Here is a 21,784-nt window from a genome sequence, read left to right as displayed (position 1 = left end):
AAGGTTGACATCAATCAAAAATAGCACGTGTTCTCAACCCTCTGTACATTAGGATTTTACAGGCTGAATTTATTTGTAAAATAATCAAATTACCCCAATTTTATAAGTACATAATTAGGTACTTGATACTTAACACATGCTAAATCTTTACTTTCAATGTATTATTTATCTTACATAGAGTACTTTAGCAATTAAATTATATTTCCAGCAGGCAGTCAAGAATACTGGTTTTGTTTATCTTATAAATGTATAAAACAACTTTAAAAAATATTAACAAATTTGAAATTAGTGAAATTTCAAAATTATTTGCAAGGCTTTTGATCCTAGGAGCTGTATTAGAAATTTAAAATAAAAATGAAATGATGACTGATTTGCACTAACTCCATGTACTATAAATGACATAATTACAATATCACCCTCCTATGAAAAACACCTGAGATTGGGCCTGGTAAAGGAAACTGCAGACCTGAGTTGGAACCAAATCCCCTGGTTAATGAATGAGTCAGTTCTCTGTCTCCCATACAATCTTGGCACACCCAAACCTTGCAGACACAGATATGTCACATTCATTAGCTAGCCAGCTGTTATCAAGACAACTAGGGCAAAGCTAAGCTGACAAATAAGTGGAAAAAAGATGACTTCTGATCACCAAGGAAACCTGACTTACCTGGCCACACTTTGCTACCTATTGCAACAAATGGGACTTTATCCAGTGGAAAGAGGCAGTAATTAGATTTATCTGAGCAGGGAGAAAGCAAGCATAAGGAAAAATATGATGGATTAAAGCCATACTGTAACTAGACATTCTGAAGGCAGGATATTAGGCATCTCCTTGATGAGGTATCCTTAAGAATCCATTATCTTACTTCTCTCTCTCTCTCTCTCTCTCTCTCTCTCTCTCTCTCTCTCTCTATATATATATATATATATATATATATATATATATATATATATTTAGTATTTTATTTGGGGGGGATTTAAATATTTTATTTAATTGTTGATAGTATTACAGATATCTCCAATTTCCCCCCTTTACCCCTCTCCTCCTAGCTTCTTCTACCCTCCGCCAACCAGGTCTTCACTACCCTACTGCTCATGTCCATGGGCTATGCATATTCTACATCATTTTTAAACTTAAGAAAGAGCATGATGAAAAAAACAATGGGCTGGAAAGATATATATCTTCTGGATGTTACCCCAAGCAGTTGTTTGCTTTAGAGACTTGGGCTGAGTATTTGAAGGACTGCATTAAACCACTGTGCTACTCAGCAAGTCATTTCACTCCCACAACCTTGTTTTCTTCAGATGCAGGCTAATCCTCCGTTGTGACATCCTGGGAGAGTCCTAATTTACTTACATTTTCCCAACTTCCCATTTGGCTTAGTTTTTGTCATTTTCAAAAGTTCTCAGTGTTGACAATACATAAAGACATAAATTAGAATGATGTTTTCTCCTAACTCTTCCAGCAATAACATCCTGTCATCCATGATCACCAGATGTGAATAGCAAATGTCTTATCAAGGAAAACAGACATTTCACCAGGGAGAACAGAGCTGGAACTATATATAACTACACAGATCTCAAAAACATCGTGTCGTTAAAAAGCAATGTGATATTTTGTAAAATTTAAAACACAACCAGGACTAAATATTCAAACGATTGCATAAATACATGGGCAAACGTATAAAATGAATTGGAACAATATACACTAATTTATAGATGCTTCTGAAAGGAGACTTAACTAATTGTAGGATTTTGTTTCTTTAAAAATACTTTAAGCAAATATTATAAAATAAAATGAGTGTCAATTCTGAGAGGTGGGAGTTGATTTTATTCTTTGTTCTTCTGTCTTGTTTAAATGTCTGAAATATAAATACAATAATATAAAACAGAACATGGACTAGTGAATCAAAGAGAAGGTGGAGCTAATCAAGAAAGACCTGGGAAAGTGAGCAGAGTATTGAAATGGCTCATTTATTGCAGCTGGTAAAGTCAACCAGTCCTTTGAGTTGATGTTACAGGCAATCACAAATTGTTTCATTGGCTCGTGTTGGCATAACCAGGCTATAGCACAACCACCGGAGGTCCTTTTGGCTTTCTTAATGGCTAATTCAAATTCTTCAATGGTCAATACCAACAACATGTCTAAAACACAGAAACGGATTGCAACACAGATACTTAGTCACAGCCAAAGCCCCAGCAACTCAAATTCATCCAAGTGCATGAGCAGGCTTTCTTTGAACAGGTCCTTGCACACTGTCCCATATCCTTCCTGGTATAACAAATGGAGGGTGACAATATAGGTCCCCTAGCATAATTCAGAGATACAGACTGAGCTAAAAAGGGAATCTTTCCAACAACAGAACAGACAAATAAGCAAATACTAACAAAATGCAACAATTGGCCCAAATTGTTTTGGGGTTTTTAAATATATTTTTATTGATTTCAGAGATGAAGGGAAAGAGAGAGATAGAAACATCAATGATGAGAGAGAATCATTGATCGGATGCCTCCTGCACCCCCTGCAACCCCTCATTGGGGATCCAGCCTGCAACCTGGGCACATGCCCTGACCGGGAATCGAACTGTGACCTTCTGGTTCATAGGTTGACCCTCAACCACTGAGCCACGCTGGCCAGGCGGCCCAATTTGTTTTTTAATGTCATGTGCTTACAATTTCTCACTGCACGTTTTAGAAAGATTTTGTTTTTACAAACCCCGGGACAGGGAGAGCGGGACTTACTACATTAATGGGTATCATTTTAACTTTCTGGATTGTTTGAGGCAGTCTAAGTGTTTCCCAAGATGAGACTCCAGGTCCCCATAACAGTCCCAATTATTGCATGCCTATTATAGGTGAAACATTTTTCATTAGTTCATTTACACTCGTTATTTTATTCAATTCTCACTATGGTCCTGTGAGATATACACTATTACTATCCCCATTTCTCTGATGTAGGGACTAAGACTCAGAGATGAGAACGTTGGCCTGGGTCTAAGCGTTAAGTGCAAAGCTGGTCGGCTTAACTCCAAAGCACCTGAGAGTCCTTCATTACATTCTCATCAGGGGAGTCCCTCCCATGAATGAGCTCAATAACATAACCTGGAACCTTTGTCCTCAGGGATGAGTTCATTACCAACCTTCCATCCTCACCTGTCACCACCCCATAGATATCCCCTGTGCCACATTCCTTCCTAGTGGTACCAAGCTTCTGGAACCATCTCTGTTACCAGAGGTAGCTTCTTATCATTACAGGCAGCCATTTCTTTGATTAAATAAAAATGTGTCTTCCTCTCATTCCCATCCACTCAACCAAGCTTTACCTTCTCAACCACACCGAACAGGTGATATTCCTCATATAATGGAACAAAGTTAGCATATCATCCCTAAGATTTCCCCAAGTGCTAACCATCAGTCAGCCACTCCTGACATGATGCTCTCTTCAGTCTCTCACAGACCTGTAGTCAGTTGTGTTTTCTTCCTGGTCCGCACCTCCAGTTCACAAACCCTGGGTTAGTGCAAAGCATCTACACTGTATCCTCAGTGCTCCCAAAGGTGCCGGCACAGGGTCAACGGGGGAAGGGGTGCTGGCACAGGCTGAAAGAGGGAAGGGGCGCCGGCACAGGATAAACGGGGGAAGTGCTCAATAAATACTTACTGAACGAAGGCAAGAGAAAGAGTTTGCAGACACTGTGAACATTAAGATTCTATTGTGATCACTACCAATTAGTGTACACTGTCAATGACCACCTCCATTCTTCGTATATATTTTTTCCTCTCCTTTGCAAGGGCTGTCTGTTCTGCTCTTTTGTTGGTTGTTTTCTTTGTTTTGTCACCCATTGTACCCTCCAGAACTCAGCACTTTCAAATAGTTCTTTAACAGTCTTCAGAAAGTGACAGCCGGGCTAGCATGAAAATTAACAAGACTTATTTCTTTATCTCTAGGTTTGTGCTTGTTTGATTTTGTTATTCTTATTTAACACAAAATGTCTAAGCCTCTCTTTTGCTTTTATTACTCATGAGAAGAAAACTTTGCACATTTCTTTTGGCTCCCTCTAGGCCTTTTTTCTGGATGGTCAATAATATATAAACTAAATATATATCTATGCACAAATAAAGAGTCATGCTTAAACTAGTATTTGTTAGGGGGGTTTTGAAGCTAGGGCCTAAACTCTATAATAATATTTATTATTATTTAAATTCAGACATTTCCAGGTATGTCTCATGAGCCAGCAGGATAGATCTGCAGAGGATATAACTTCATGAATTCTTATAAAAAGAGCATTGATGATGGCTGTTAGCCAACACCCAGCACCAAGACCTCTAAGTTTCATGATAAAATGCCACCTATTAAGAGTCCTGGTCCTTGTGCCAGAGGGGGAAGAACCTCTTTGGAGTTGATGGGTAAAGAGTTGAAGAAACAAACCTGATCCAAGGACAATGGTCAGGTTAGAGAGGAGGGGAACCGTGGCTGAATGCAGAACATTGGGCAATTTGATCGTGGGAACTAAAGGGCATCACAGATGAGACAGAGGCAGGGGTGGGAATGGCCCATGTCCGCCGAGGGACCACTAGCAGAAAGACCTGGAACAGAGTGAGGGGCCTCAGGAGGAACAGCAGTGGCCACGAATCAACCCATTGCCAATGGACATGGAGACAGAATGGATATAAACAAGAAGACTAGGAAGTTCATGGGCCTGCTGGTTACTCTTTTCACGAGCTATTTTGGGACTTGGAGTCTAGTAATTTTCCTAATAGAGCCCAAGACAAAAAAAAAAATCACTGTTTTGTTAGTGTTCATGTGAATTGTCAAAGTCCATGCTGATATATCACACACACACACACACACACACACACACACACACACAAAAACCACCTTTTTCTCTTCATTTCATTGTTCATTGACCATAATACATTTTCCTGTCCCACTTGTTCTGGGGTCCCAGCATTAAAAAAGCAGAGCTACGCTGGGAGATTAAGAAAACAATCTTTCCTGCACCATACTCTACCTTAAAACGGGAAACACTTCTCTCCAAATGTTATCATTGTGGCACTCCCCTCCAAGTATCCACTGCATAATTGAAGACAGAAAACTGGAATTATTTCATTTTTATTAGTGATAACATGTTTTAAGGCATTATAAAAATTCAGGTATTACTCAATGACGTTGTAAAGAACTTCTACTGAAATGAGATGCTCTGGCACGTGTCAGAAGTATAAAACTCTCTAGTTGAAATCCCTTACTCTCCTGGATGTTATAACTCAAATTTAGTTGACCTTTTTAGGTGAAACAATCCTAATTTCTAAGACATTGTCTTCTCTCGAACTCTACCTTTATTTTTAACAAGGACATACTACATATTCACCCTACAGACATTTCTGCGATGCTCTGTGCCTGCAGCAGGTACAATACCACATGAGTCCTAGCCCAGGAAGGGCTTTGCTTAGCAAGCCTTCAAAATGTAGTGCATTTGGAATATTAGTCAGAAATTTATGGTTTATTAGTTCTATCCCCCCAAACATCAAGGACTTTCAAACACATTGTTAGGCATGCAACTTGAGTCTCCTTTCTATGTATAGAAGTTCTAATATGTCCATATTCGAATCTAACAATCTTCACCTATGGTTTCTGCCTTTACTGTCATATTAGACACGATTATAAAATTAGTCACCAATATATATTTTCCTTCAGTTGTTTCATTATGTTTTCTTTTTTAATTAATTAATCTGATATGTATTTGTATATCATATGAATAACACGCATATACAGGTAATGTAAAATAAAATGCTATCTTTATTTTGCTTAAATCTGTTTTGGGAATTTTCAAGCTGATTTAGCTCCCCTAAGTTTCTATTTTAGCAAAAAGTACCATATTGTCTTAGTGATTGTAACTTTATAATATTTTTAATACTTAGAATTAGAAGTTCCTTCTTCATTAATCTTTATTTTCTGTTTATTTGTTGTTGTTAATCCTCACCCGAGGATATGTTTCATTGATTTTTAGGGAGAGTGGTAGAGAGAGGGAAAGACAGAGAGAAATAGTGATGTGAAAGAAATACATTGATTGGTTGCCTCTTGCATGAGCCCAGATCAGAGTCCGGGCCGGGGAGGAGCCTGCAACCAAGGTGCGTGTCCTTGACCAGAATGGAAGCCAGGACCCTTTGGTCCGCAGGCCGACACTCTCCACTGAGCCAAACCGGCTAGGGCCATTAATCTTTATTTTCAAAATTTTATTTTCCCTTACTTGTTTAAATCAATTGACTTTCCTATTTCAGCTACAAATTGAAAACGATGCAGAAATCCCATTTATCACAGCAATGAAATATCACATAAGGATGTCCATTATTCCAGGTGCATCTTAATAGCCATTTTGCCAACCTCTCCATAAAAATCTCTTTTGGTTTCAAATTGACTTCCATTAACTTTACAAATTAATTTGGGGACACTACGTTTTTACGATATTTATTATTCTCATCCAGGAATACAACATATATCTCCATTACAGCTAATCTTTTGTGTTTCTCCGAAAAATGTTTTATTTTAGTTATTCTTGTACATTTCTTACATATTTTATTCATATACATGTGATATTTCATTGCTATGATAAATGGGATTTCTGCATCGTTTTCAGTTTGTAGCTGTAATAGGAAAGTCAATTGATTTAAACACATTTATTTTCTCGTATGGCTACTTAACTGAAGTCTCTTATTTTAATAGTTCTTTAGTTGATTTTCTTGGAATTTTGTAGTAAAAAATACATTTTTTAAGAAAAAGAAGATGCCACTTATTTTCAAATAATTGTAACTTTTGAGAGGCAGCATATTATACTCTTAAAGATTAAAGACTCGCAAGTTGAGACACTTGAGTTTTAATTCAGCTCTACCACTTATTAGCTTCTCTGGGACTCAGCTTTCTAATCTGAAAAATGAGAATGATAGTCCATATCTCCAGGATTGTTGTGAAGGTTAAGTGAGTTAATATTTGTCAAGTATTTAGAACTGTTTCTAGGATATAAAGAATTTTTAAAATGTTAGTCTTTTTAAAAATGTACAGCATTGGCTGGAATTTATAGAATGCTAACTATAAATGATGGAGTTGGGCATATAGTAAGCCTCTAACATTTTTCTGTTTTCTTGAAATTTATTTTTCACAATTTCATAACATTTCTCTATTCCTAAATTAATATGTTGTGTGTGTATTTTCTTAAAAGAAATACAATTGCACCCTAGCCAGTTTGGCTCAGCGGATAGAGCACCGGCCTGTGGACTGAAGGGTCCCGGGTATCTAGTATTTCAATGAATTTCTTGTGATTTTCTTCTTTGTGCTACGTTTATTAGTTTTTTCCTTGTTTGCTAGTATTATGCTTTTCATTAAATAAATCATAAAAATGTTCCATCTCTATGTAGAGTTTATAGAGTATGGAATAATATGTTCCTTAAAGATATATTTTTTAAATCACTTATTATAAAAATCTGATGAAAACAAAGATAGTTTGCTCATCTAAACAGAGTATTTCAGCTCCTGCCAAATCTTCCTATCCAAACTGATCAAAGACAGACAAAATTAGGCTCAAATCCTAACTTCACACCCACTAGTTAAATGTGTGCACTTGGCAAGGTGCATTTTTATCACAGAGAACAGCCATACCTTCCTTACATTCCTCACAAAGTTATTATGAGGATTACATGAGATTATGTTTATAAATTACTATACACTTCACCTGCAATAGATTCAATAAATTATTTTATAGCTTTATTTTCCATAAATACAAAATTAATGTTTATCATTTACTTGCTATTTTTCCTTAGTATGGATATTTTAGTTATGTAGAAATATGTTGCTGATAAAATTATTTATGTGAAATTGCTTCATAATAAAAGATAGATTTCAATTAAGACATTCTCTAGTGACATAAATGTAAAAGTTGACATGACAGTGGAAATGCTCTGATAACACATGAAAATGAACCCACTGCCATTGTCTAAATGAAATCACAGTGGCTTAACAGGAAAGTTGTACTGTTTTGAGAAAACCAGGCAATGAGCCGACACCAAATTTAATGTCTTCCACTCTTTCCTGTTCCCTTGGAGCCGTGGTCGGCAAACTGCGGCTCGCGAGCCCCATGCGGCTCTTTGGCCCCTTGAGGGTGGCTCTTCCACAAAATCCCACGGCCTGGGCGAGTCTATTTTGAAGAAGTGGCGTTAGAAGAAGTTTAAGTGTAAAAAATTTGGCTCTCAAAAGAAATTTCCATCGTTGTACTGTTGATATTTGGCTCTGTTGGCTAATGAGTTTGCCGACCACTGCCTTGGAGCTTTGTTGTCATGGAAATCGGACAGTGGGAGGAGAGTTAGTGCCTTTACCCAGGCTGAGGCTTACTCTGTTCCCTGAGCTCATCTACAAGGCAATAGGGGAGCAAGTCTTTCACTCCAGGCGGGAGAACGCAGCACGGAGGGGTTGGGGTGGCCTCATATACAAATCCTACCGACATAATACAATGTTTGTGAATTATTAAGACTGCCGCATGAAGATAGCCTCAGGTTTATATAAACACACAGATATATACTGTGTGTGCAATATAAAGTGTATATACAGGGTGGGGCACAAAAGTAGGGCTACAGTTGTGAGTATGGAAAAACACAAAGCTTATTCTTGTATCATTGTATTATTCTCCCTATGAATAACTGCAAACCTACCTTAGCCCCACCCTGTATATATGCTATATACATATAGTCTATATAGTATACGTAGTATATTCACATGTAAGTATAAACAGAAATCTATATTCATATTCATATTCACCTCCACAATGGATGTCATTTATATATATCATTGTCACATATATGCCATTTTTATACAGGGGTGGGCAAAAGTAGGTTAATAATAGTAACAAATAATATAATAATTTACAAATAAATAATAATACAAGAATAAACTGCTTTGTATATTCACAACTGTAAACCTACTTTTGCCTGCCCTGTATTATAAAATATATATGATATATAGAAGGATATATAGATATATGTCATTAGCACATAGAAACCTGTTTCTCAAAAAAGTGAGATTTATGTCCACTTTCTGATTATAAATCTTTTACTGTGTAGTTACTGAACTTTTCTGGGCAGGACTAGACTTCCCCATAAGTAAAATAATAGTACCTATTACATAGAGTTGTTGGGAGGCTTAAATGACATGCTTTGTCATACAGAATAATGTCTGACACATACTGTACTTAATATGTTTTAGATTTATTCATACTCTTAAATAACAACAGTAAATGGATGCTCCTGCCAATTTTATATATATATGTGTGTGTATATATATATATGTATATATATATATATATTACAATTAGTAAAGAAATCACTTTTAAATATTAAGTAGCTTTGACTAAGGCATCTTAGAGAAACATTTAAATGTTCCATTACTATTAGATTTCTCAGGAGTACTCTAATTGAATGACTTAGGTACATGAGCGGGTATGCACGTATGTGTGTGTAAAACAAAAACCTGTATGTACTTCTTCAGAAGAATTTTAATTTTTCTTTTTTAAAGAATATAGGTCCCTATACAAGAGTATAGATCCAGTGCCAACAAAGAAGCTTCCCCTTTGTACCCTCACAAAGTCATGGCTCCCAAACCCTTTGGATCAGCAGACAGTTACCACCCAAGGCCAGAAGTACTAGCTGAAAAGGTAGTGGGAGGGAAGAAGATAAGAAAGGTCTTAGGGAAAAACACTTAAAAAACATTTTAATAATGTACTAATGTCTTTAACCTGAAGTCAAAACTTCTGGGTAAGGGTAATGCCTTACAGCAGTGGTCGGCAAACTCATTAGTCAACAGAGCGGCAAACCGCGGCTCGCAAGCCGCATGTGGCTGGCGAGCTGCATGTGGCTGGCGAGCCGCAGTTTGCGGACCACTGGTCTATACCACTTCCCTCTAGCTGGCCATTGTTCATTATTTCTCAGTTGCATGCTTCTCTGCTTTACAATTTAGCCTCAGATGCAGCTGTGTGCTATTCCCAAGATACTGAAAGAGCTCAATTTTGGCTGCTCAAATATGTGCCTAGATCTTCAGGAGAAGCCATTGCTCAACACCGGCAGCTCCGAGTCCTTAAGGCAGAGCTCAAGCCCCTTTTAAGAGCTGCTTAGTTTCGACATGTTATCAACTCTCCCGAAGAGTCATTTATGGACTAGGTTAAATATTAAAAACAAAATAAGATGTGGTCCTCGTGAGTTATCTTTTGACTTTTCTATACAGAAAAAAAATTCAAAGCAGTATCTCAAATATTAGCAGCAAGTGCTTGCATTGATGTTGAGTCAAATAATTTGCCATTGTAAGCCCACTTGACAAGGCCAGAGTTAGCTTGCTGGCTTTTCTCAAATGTAAATATTTGCTTTGGCTAAATAATGTTAATAGGAAAAGTTACATATTTAATGTGGCATAAAGAAAAAGTACTTTCCATTGACCCGGAAAATTTACGTTGCAGCTCAGCCTGAAGGAGAAAGAAACTGGAAGAAAAGGACCTGAAATGAGAACTCTAGCTGCCACAACTACCTGCCTTGCACCAAGTTCACTGTTAATTGAATTTCCATCAATAATTCCATACATTGCTTGCAGGTTCATAGAGCATAAGTTATTGACTTAGATTCTGAGGTCAAATACTTACTGCTAGCAACCCTTGTACCTCTGAGGGAGGCTTGGCCCCCTGCCAGATTGTACTGCTTCTCCCATGGGGGCAGGCCCGAAACTGCTATAAAGCTGCATGGGGGATGATGTGCCACCATGAGCCCCTGGTTGCTCAGCAACAACCCCTTATGACTGGTCCTCAGGGACTGCTAGGCAACAGCACTGAGTCTGACCCAGCTGCTCCCAGAGCACGGCCTCTCAAGAGGGCCAGGCTAGCAGGAGGCCAAGGGCCCTAAGTGACTAGTTACATAACTTAGACACATTTCTCCTCGGAATGCTCCCCCACTGTCACTAAATAAAAATCAGACCAGAGCTAGTTCCTACCCTGAGGGATACCCTTGAATTATCCTTACTTTAAACTCTATCCTTGGATCTTTAGAGAAGCTGACAAGTGAGAAAAGTGAAAGGATTAAGAAGTACAAATTGGTAGTTACACAGTAGTCATGATGATGCAACATACAGCATAGGGAATACAGTCAATAATATCGGAATAACTATGCATGGTGGCAGGTGGGTACTGGAAATAACAGGGGGAACATTTTGTAAAGTATATGACTGTCCAACTACTATGCTATACACCTGAAGCTAATACAAAATAATATTAAGTGTAAACTGTAAATGAGAAATAAAATTTAAAAAACAAAGCTGAAGGAATAAAATGCTAGATATAGGAGGAGAAATTAATGAATAGGAAATAATGCAATAAATAAGATCAGCAAAAAACGTATACAACTGTTGTATTTATTTACACATAAACTGTCAAAATACTTGTTTCCCCATATACTTTTTGACTCATAAAGTACACCACTGATTATGTAACTCCCTACTCAGAATCATTCAAGAATGCAAATTAGCTACAAATTTAACATTAAAGTCTTCATCCCAGCGTTTCAGATTCTTCACTACAGCTCCAATGTACCTTTCTACCCTTATCTTCTCCCACTTCTAAAATTCTACACAACTCTGCCTCCTCCTTTCCTGTATTTGTACCTTTGTTCACACTGTTCTTCCAATCAGGAATGTTTCCCCCACTCATTGAAATTCCATCCGTCCTTCAAAGACCATCCTAATTACTACATCCTCTATAAAACCGTTCTGATCAATTTCTAAGTTTATCTCTCTTTCCTTTGAAATCCCACAGCACTTTTTACTTCTTTTGTGGCACCCATGACAGTCAGCCTGGCAGAAATGTTATTATGTGTAATATCTTCCTTCATCTCTCCCAAATGGATAGAATTCTAAGCTTCCTATAGAAAGGATGGAGTGTCAATCATTCTTATATGCACCATATCACTAACATGAGTACCCAAATCCAGGAGGGTGCTTTTTTTTCTTTTTTTTTTTTCAGGAGGGTGTTTTTAAATAAGTATTTGCTTATTTGAATTAGGTAACCATTCATCTCAGATAGGTATGTATAGAGTTCGGAAATTCATTAAAAACTTAAATAAAGGACATCTGTAAGCATCCACAGAAATGAACCTAAAAATAAATGAACACACATAGCACTAAAATATGGAGTTGTAGACTCTATTTAGAATAATGCAAGTACTTTGTTCAATGTACTGATTTAACGATGAAGAACTGAAATAAGATTCAGAAATACTGGTGTAACTGTGTTGACAAAAAACTGGAATCTCAAGAGATTAGGAAACTTCAGATTCACATGACTACTTAAAAGTTGAATTGGCCTCATGACAAAGTTTTTAAATTTCTACTTTAGTTATCTGTTCCACTATTACCACTCAAATCATCTGTTGATATGTTTTTATAAATGTTAGCTCCAAAAATGTTTATGTAAAAAAGAAAGATTAACTTCTTATTTATTTTTTTTGTTTTTTTTTACTTTTATTTTATTTTATTTTTTTTACATTTTTTTAATTGTTTGAAGTATTAAAAATAGTAGTACATATGTCTCTTTTTTTCCCCCATTGACCTCTTCCACCCTCCCCTTCCCCCCAGTACATGCCTTTACCTGCCCTCCCCCCCAGTGTCTTTTATCCATTGGTTATGCTTATATGCATGTTAACTTTTTATTTATTATTTATCTTCAAAATATTATTTGAATAGCCAGAATTTTTAAAAAAAATCCATTAATAGTGATTAAACAGAATTATATTGAACAAAATTTATTTACACAGAGCTTACTTATTTTGCAACTTAACTACAAAGAATATAGTCAAGAATCAAGATATTAAAAAATACTGCTGTTCAGTTACAATAAATGTCATAAAACCTATACACTAATCATGTTCACCTTATTTACTCATAAGACATTGCTACAGGTTTAGTCAGAGCCTGTTTATGACTCTGTTTTGTTTTTAACCTGTTTGTCACCAGTTTGGAGGGTAGTAAAGTTTGCCAGCCCCTAGCTATTTGGCTCAGTGGATAGAGAGTCGGCTTGCAGACTGAAGGATCTTGGGTTCAATTCCAGTCAAGGGCACATGCCCAGGTTTCGGGCTCGACCCCCAGTAGAGGGCGTGCAGGAGGCAGCCCATCAGTGATTCTCTCTCATCATTGATGTTTATATCTCTCTCACCCCCTTCCTCTCTGAAATCAATAAAAATATATTTTTTTAAAAAACTTTGCCTGCCCGACATCCATTTCCCTTTTGAAGAGACAACCCTCCTATTTTCACTCCATGTGATTCATTTGTTTCCCAGAATGAAGTTGAGAGCCAGACCTGACAAATCAGTTCCATATATGCCCGTAGCCTCAGTGATCAGTTCAGAGGTGGTGTGTGACTCAAACCCATCCCAGCAAGCTTAGGACGTTTTTCCAACCCAGCAAATGCTTAAAGAGTGGGTTCATGATGCAAGTTAGTCTATCTTAGGACTGGTGCCAAACCTACTAAGTAAAGGTACTTTTTTCTCTTTGAATTTAAACTTGAGAAGTTAGACCTGGAGCTGGTGATAGCCGTTTTGTCACTAAGCAGGGCCTAAGAATAAAGCCAAATTGAAAGAAAGTAGAGCCAAAAAGTAAAAAGAAATCGGGTCATTACAAAATAATTTCAAGTTCTAGATCAACCTGTGACTGAAGTCTGGTTTACATAAATCTGATAAATTCTCCCTATCTCCTCAAGCCAATTTGATGCTGATTTTCTATCATAGGCAGCTATAACATTCCTAAGTAATGCACTTGGTTATCTGAGTTTCTCAAGCCACACTAAATTAAAAGGGCAAGAGAGAAAGACAGAGAGAGAGAGAGAGAGAGAGAGAGAGAGAGAGAGAGAGATGGGGGGGGGGAGAGGAGGAACAGTAAGAGCCATCACATAAATAAATCCTCACTTAACATCATAGATAGGTTCTGAGACTAAGCAAGACAACATACAGTATAATGAAACTAATTTTACCATACAATAATTGATGTAAGAATTAAGATCCTACAGTATCTCATCAAAGTTATAACAAAATAACATTATTCAAGGATCTTCTGTACTTTACGGTAGATGAACTAATAACTTATAGCTTGAAAGGTGACATGTAAAAAAATAATGAATTTCAAATTTTTCAAAAATTTGAAGTCTTTATGTAAAGGACTTATTCCACCTGGCATCCTGGGACACACCCCAGTCCCAGGGAAACCAAAACAGTTGATCATGCTTCTTGGAAGTATAAGGATTTTGCAGTAATTTGCACAAACAAGATGATAGGGGTCATAAGGTCATAGATGAATCAAGGCAGGTGGTGGTGAGACTGAGGTTACTGTAGTTGTAAGGGAGAAGGTGGTAAGGGACTCTCCAGAAGCATACAGAATTCTTAGGTTCTCTATTGACTTGTGGTAATGAAAATGGAATCCACTGAGAAATATCTGACTTCAAGAAATAAGAGCATGGGTGGGTCAAAGTATTGGCCAATCCAATGAACAAGTGTAGGTGTAAATCTTTGGATTGGTGCAAAAATATATATAGGATGCTATGCCCAGAGAGTTTCTGAATTTGAAATTTTAGGAAGGAACAATTTCACATGATAGCAAGCCCCAGGTGTGGCTACAGAAGTGGTTGGGTGAGCAGTAAAAGAGAAGGTCACTGCTTGAGTTGTGGAGGTCAAAGACTGATAGGTTGTGGCGTTGGATGTAGATATGGAGTCCCCCAGATTGAGGACAGGAGAAGAAAACTGTATATCAATTCCTGGAGTGCTCAATGAAGGAGTGGTTTCTTCAAGTGGTGAGTAGATAATAGGAATGAGCAATGGTAGAGGATAGTGTAGTCAGATGGCTCAAAGGAACAGGGATGAGTAAAATGGTGGAGCAATAATGATCTACAGATGGGATATAGGTGCATGAAAGGCATTTGACCAACCCGGAGATTCATGAACTATGAAATAATAAACAGTCACCAAGAAAGAGGAGGAAGTGGGATGCCCAGGGGAGAGTCAAGTTTCAGGACTAGGGGAAACAGTGGAGGTTAAGAGGAGTGTACTGTGATTTGAATAGGTGTTCCAAAAGGCACGATGGAATGATTTTGAAGGAAGAGTAAAGAGCAGAAATTAGATCAGAAAGAAGCAGCACAAAGGATAATAATATTTCAAGGCAAAGAAGAAAAATTAGTAGACAAATGATAAAAACAGATTTTAATCATTAGAAAATTAGGTAGGAATATCCCTACTCTGTCTAGAATTTGTCCTTGTGATTAATTAATAGTCATCACAAATGCTGTCATCACAGGAAACTGTCTTTGAATTAATTTAAATGGGAGGTCAGACGGGGACAAATATCATGCATGTGCTAACAATATGATATGTTCCAAAACTGGTAACGTGGGAATTTAGGGAGAGCCACCAGCTATGATATGGGACATGGCATACTTTTTACTTCTGGGGTAAGGTGTGAGTGACAGATGCATGTCAAGGCATTGTAGGGAGACGATCAAAGAGGCTGCAGCCAGGAAAGCTTATGAGTGGAAAGTCTGTGGGACTTCACGATGGTAGGGGCAGCTATGAGTGAGTTTAGCTTCAAGGAGATGCAGGGGTGAGGGGCACAGGAGGTACACAGATTTGTGCACCTTGAAAGGAAATTAATTAGAAGAAATATTTTAATATTGCTATTCGCCCTTTATAATACTGTAGAAGTGTCAGAGATGAAAGAAAATTAGTAAAATGTATATGAAAATAATATATAAACAATAACAACCTGATATAACAACAAAGGCATGATATAAAAAGAACAAAACATGATATAAAAACAAAAACATGACATAAAAAAAAAATTGATAAAAACAAAGACTGAGAAATTGATTAAACTTATTCTAATATCTCCCTGTGTACCACATGAAGAGTAAAAACACTTTCAGAGTGCTTGACTAATTTCCCTTGTGATGAAGTATTTACAACTTTAACTTCAACATCACACGCTCTTCGAACTCAAGAGAAAGCAACATATAACTGACCATGTCCAAAAATGGGTTCAGGTAGGAATATCCCTACTCTGTCTAGAATTTGTCCATGTGATTTATTAACAGTCATCACAAATGCTGTCATCACAGGAAACTGTCTTCGAATTAATTTAAATGGGAGGTCAGACGGGGACAAATATCATGCATGTGCAAGTCAACGTGTATTTTTAAATTGCCAGTGCGCATCATATGTACCGGTGGTCAGTTGGTCGGATGGTCAGATGGACGGTTGGTCACTTAGCCTTTTATATATATAGATTAGTGGGGAAGGAATCAGTTATGGAACAAGTGGATTTGAGATGACTAGCCATTAAAAAATAGCAATTATAAAGTTAGATAACCTACTAAATTAACTTCCAAAGGGTAAAAATATTAAATAAGACATCAAAAGTACTTAAAAAAGTGTAGATGAATATTTTTACAAGTGGGAAAGTCCTTCTCAAGCTTAACAAAATCAGAATGAGAGAAGAAATTGACAGCAGCTTTGACATCAATTAAATTTAAGTATCCTGCAAAGCAATGTGCACCAAATAGTTAATGGCAAAAATCAACTGATTCAAAAATTGCAACATAATAGATATACAGAGTTAATATCCTTATGAATAAAAAGCTCTTGAAACAAATAAACAAAAAAGGATTAAAAAATAGGCAAAGAATATAGAAAAGCAATTCATAAAAGTAAATCCAAAATATCTGTTAAACATTTTGGCCAACTAAAAATATTCAGCCTCATTAGCAACCAAAGAAATAAAAATAAGAGCTTTCTTTTCTCACTGATTTCTAAATTTTAAAATGTTGACATAGTATTAGTATGTTAATAAAAATGGTATTTTGAGTAGAAATAGCTATAGGACTTCTGAAAAAAATTTGCAGAATGTATCACAAGTTTTTAAAAAGTGAATATGCTCTTACATAGCAATTCTATGAAAATTTACTCAAAGAAAATAATCAAATAGTTCTGTACAGTGTATAAAATTATGAATAGTTATCTACTATGATATTGTGTGTAAAACCAAACTTGGAGAAATTTTGCATACTTACCAAAAGGGATTAGTTAAAAATTTAATAGAACACCACACAGCCATTAAAAGTATGATTTTCTATGAAAGATATATTAAGATGATTTCTTAATTGGGAAATAAAGCATATCTATGACATTACTTTTGTTTTTAATAAAAACTACAGATAAAGCAAAAAATTTTATAATTAATGGTGAAAATAAATATAGGTGAACTTATTTTCTTAATACGATTCTGACATTTCTGATTATCATTGACCAGCAGGGGACATACTAACAGAAAACAAACGGGGTTTTCACAATGCTGGTCTTAACCAACCTTGACTCAGAACCTACCCCTTACTTCTTGTCAGCTTATGGCCATCAGATCTCATTTTAATAATCCGAATTCTGAGCTTTGGAATAGTAAATCCCAGAACAATTTTTTTAAATGTGTAGCAAGCCATGTCAATAAAGAAGGCATCTTGGATTTTGAATCTACATGCATACAAAGTGAAATGCAATACTCAAAGTAAATCTAATCCAATACTTTTTCAGCATCTGAAGCATTAATATAAGTTTCCAGGTTTTTTGTTTTGCCCCCCCCTCTCCCTCCCCCAGGTGAATGTTTAAGTGGTCCTCAGGCTCGAACCTCCGCCTTCCAGTCCGGGACAGACTCTAACAACAACACCTGCAGTGTTTTGGTTTCTTCCTTTATCTACTTTTAAATGTTTCCCGTGTGTCCGCACTCAGGCCAAGCGCTTTTCCAAAGGAACCGGGTTGGGCTGCGCTCCTAGGATAAGCTCAGGGAAGATGGGACTGGCGGGTCGGTCTCAGCCTCCCGCAGCAGGGACTTGCCAGCCGCAGCCAGGGCAGCGGGTAAGGAACATTCACCCCCTCACTCACCCCCACCCGGGAGGCACTTTCAGGAGCTTCCTGGGGCGGGCGGGGGGGGGGGGGTAGCAGCAGCTGTCAGGACCCAAGCCCCCCACTCTCCTAAGCCTCTGCGGCCACGTTACGTACGCGTGTCTCCCTGGCGCCAGCCGGAGTCCTAGGCTCCGGTAAAATCCCACAGCTGCCGGGGACCCTGGGGATCATCCAGTCTAATCACCCCCCTATTTTATCAAAGAACGAAAGCACACCGGTGAGGTGAGGTGACCTGGCTAAAGACACGCAGGTCTCTGCTATCCCCGCAGTCGCGAGCAGCTGCCTGGGGGTGGGAACGCGCAACCCCAGGAAAACGACGTGGTCTTGCCTGCGCGAGGGGCGAAGGGCGCAGCAACTTAGGACAGGAGGTCACCAGTGTCCCCCTTCAGGTCAGAGTGGGCGAACAGTAGGTGGCCAGACCTCCCCAGTTATGTTCCTAGACCCCAGCGCCCCCTTTCACTCTAAAAGTGCCCTAAAAGTGCATGTGAATGGTGTGGTCCCCGAAGCAAAAGGGGCATCGGCTGTGAACCCCCTCCGGCCCCCCACCCCCCCACCTCCCCCCGTGCCAGGGCCGACGGGCGCAAAAATGGAAAGTTGCACTTACCACCTTCCCGCTGGCTCCGTTTCCCCCCAACTCCCCAAGTCCTTTCCCTGCACCTGCACCCGCGACACCCTCTCCCGCCGCCCCTGCACCGGGTACGCACCAGCTGCGCGCAGAGCTTCCCGCCGAGCCGGGGCCAGGTGTCCTCCTGCGCTCGGGCTCGCCCAGCCTCGGTGGCCCGGAGCTGCGGCGCGGGCTCCAGCTCGCTGCCGCCTCTACAGCCGGGGGGGATGCGGCGACGTCTGAGCTGTGGGGCCGAGGCGCAGCCAGGCGGTGGCGGTGACTCCGGGGGCGGAGGGAGCGGCCGCAGGGACCCGCCCCCGAGCTCCGAGCGCGGTTTCCCACGCGGAGTCCCGCTCTGCCTGCGGCCCGGGTCGCTAGGAGCTCTCACCGCCGGCGCAGCGGTAGCTCTTCCCTGCTGGCGCCTCGTGCAGGACTCTTTTTTCCTGCGAGCGCATTAACAGACAACTAACCAGCCCTGATCATCGCAGAACCCGTGTCCTCCCCCGTCCGCCGGCCATTCTCAGTTTCTCTGGGTGATTATTGCTCAGGTTCTGTTAAGAATTTGCTTGATGTGACTGCGGGAATTTCGCTTCGCTCCCTGCTCCCAGACGCTGCAACTTGACCCTGCGACCTATGCGCGCGCTCCCCGAGATTTTTGATCTCCAAGAGTCATAAGGTTGCCCTTCGATCCAAGGGTGGCTGTTTGGAGAAGGTGGGAATTGCATAATTTTCTCATCTGCACCTGGAATCAACAGATGGGGAAGCAACATGCAAATGCTGACAACTTTGGGGCAAAGCAAAGCAGAAACCAATGCCTATCAAGTTTCCCTTGCAAGTTCTCACAAGGAAAAGGAGGTCCTTCAAACCCCATATTGAATGGATAAGATACTGCTGCAAAAATTAAGGTGCTCTTCTCTGCTTCCTGAGAAGGTGGCTTGTCCTCCCTCACAAGAACTCTGGTGTCCTTCTTAGTGTTCAAAGTCTTCTTAACACCATTGTGATCATTGATATATGCTCTGGCTTCCTATTCAGAGCCCCGGATAGCTGCAATTTACTACTGACTGCTCCCAAATTCCTTTTTAGGCGAAGGCTACACCTTCCCATATTCTCTGTGTTTCTTCTCTATTGTCTGTATTCTCCTCTTATAAAAACACTTGTTGGCCCTAACCGGTTTGGCTCAGTGGATAGAGCGTCGGCCTGCGCACTGAAGGGTCCCGGGTTCGATTCCGGTCAAGGGCATGTACCTGGGTTGCAGGCACATCCCCAGTAGGGGGCGTGCAGGAGGCAGCTGATCGATGTCTCTCTCTCATCGATGTTTCTAACTCTCTATCCCTCTCTCTTCCTCTCTGTAAAAAATCAATAAAATATATTTTAAAAAAAAAAATTAAAAAAAAAAAAACACTTGTTGGATTTGGGATCCATCCCATTCATTCAGTATGATCTCATCTGGAGCTCCTGATGGTCATTACATCTTCAAAGGCCCTTTACATGTCAGACCTTAGCATTACCAATTAATACATATGCATAAGATATTGATAAGGTAAGGAAGGGAGAAATTTGGAAGGAAAGAAGAGGGAATGACTGAAGCTTTACCAGACAAGGCCCATGCTCTCCTCACTTATTCCAAACTCTATAGTGAAGATTCCTTTTTGTGGACAGCAGCTAGAGTGTTTGGAAAGGTTCCAGCCTCGGACTAATGAGAGGGCACCCCATCCTCTCATGGCAAAGCCACGTGCAAGTCCCAGCACAATTATAGCCAAAGGCTATAGTTGTAAGCTTGACCTTATGGTCTGAATCTGTGGTCCCATGTGGCTGAGTGATGTGGGCTTGATAGAGTTCAGGTGCATGTAATTGAGTAGATTCAAAACCCATGAGAACATTGTAAACGTATTGACCACGCCCTTACTTTGCCTTGCGGAATCTGGCTATAAAATAAAGACTCGGCTTGCAGGCCGTGGTGCTGTCTCTCTAATCAGAGAGCAGCGTCCCACCTAAACCCAGCTTTATTATCTTGTTTGTCTTCTTTAATCCTTCACCATTCACCTATGGCTGTGCTGGCTCCGCACACCTTTTGAGTAAAAAAGAGGATTTTGATACAGAATTCTAAGTTGAAAGGATTTTCCCCTCAATACTTTAAAAAAAGTTATTGTACTTTGTCCTATGTACAAACTATGACATTTATTATCTGTTAAGATTTTCTTGTACTGGTGATTTTAAGTAATTTCAGGCAGGAGGTCAAATCTGGTCCCTATTCCACCTTCCTGCTTAGAAGCAGAAGTCCGTTTTGTAATTTGTTTTTGCCTTTTAGTTTTGTTCCATTTTTCATATAAATGCTTTTCCAAAAAAACACTTAGTAATAGTTCAGTGCACATAAGGGACATTTTGTAAATACTTTGGATTGCATGAAGTACATCTTAAAGAAAAAAGGGAAATTCTGTTCACTTACATTTTTCTCAGGGGAAAACTTGCCTGGAGAACTTAGTGGAGGAGCTCTGATCTGACAATTTCTATTGCCTTAACTTTTTACACCTAAATTTTCATATAAAATGGTACTGGATGTTGACATTCTTCTCTAAAATTAAGAAAGGTTTTTTACATTAGATTCAAACAAGGACAGACTTAATTAGGATTAAATGGAAATCTAACTTCTTGCTTTTGAAGTACCTTGACAATTGTCAATGTTATCTTTTATAAGCTATTCATTATCAACAAGGGATCTAATACCAAGTCACCACTAATAGCAACACTGAGGCTGCATCTCAAAAAAGGGGACAAATGAAAATTATTTCTCAGTTCATCAGTGAGAATCTCAGCTTTTACATGAACTAAAAGACAACTAATACGGTACATGTTACCTTTTCCCCACAAACCATTTCTATGATAGTTATATATAAACAGCTTCTGCAAATTTCTGTTTTATTATAAAAGAAAATGCATGTAAACTTTCTGCATTCAACTCTTTCCCACCTTGTCTTCAGGTTCATACCAAGCCATCTGGGGCATCCAAATTACATACAGAAAATTAAAAAGCACAGATCCGTGAAAGAATTCTGTATTTACCCGAAAACCCATGAACATAGATTAGTAGACACAGTCGGCCTGGCTTGTTAGAAGATTTAGTTTCACTCTAGTAAACAAATCCTCTCAGTAAAGGGACAATTTATGGATGAAAATATTAGC

General features: G+C 39.0%; 1 protein-coding gene across 1 annotated transcript in view; it reads right to left on the bottom strand.

Moving 5' to 3' along the window:
- Positions 1 to 18,845, bottom strand: part of PKIB (cAMP-dependent protein kinase inhibitor beta) — an 89,622-nt gene extending 70,777 nt beyond the window's left edge. The window contains exon 1 of the mRNA XM_080666230.1: positions 18,705 to 18,845. The gene's annotated coding sequence lies outside the window, so the exon portion shown is untranslated. The remainder of the gene's footprint in view (positions 1 to 18,704) is intronic.
- Between the last annotated feature and the right edge of the window lie 2,939 nt (positions 18,846 to 21,784).

This window comes from Plecotus auritus (genome assembly GCF_963455305.1).
Source record: "Plecotus auritus genome assembly, chromosome: 4".
In the NCBI taxonomy this organism is placed as follows: domain Eukaryota; kingdom Metazoa; phylum Chordata; class Mammalia; order Chiroptera; family Vespertilionidae; genus Plecotus; species Plecotus auritus.
This window is presented reverse-complemented; position numbering and strand designations above follow the sequence as displayed.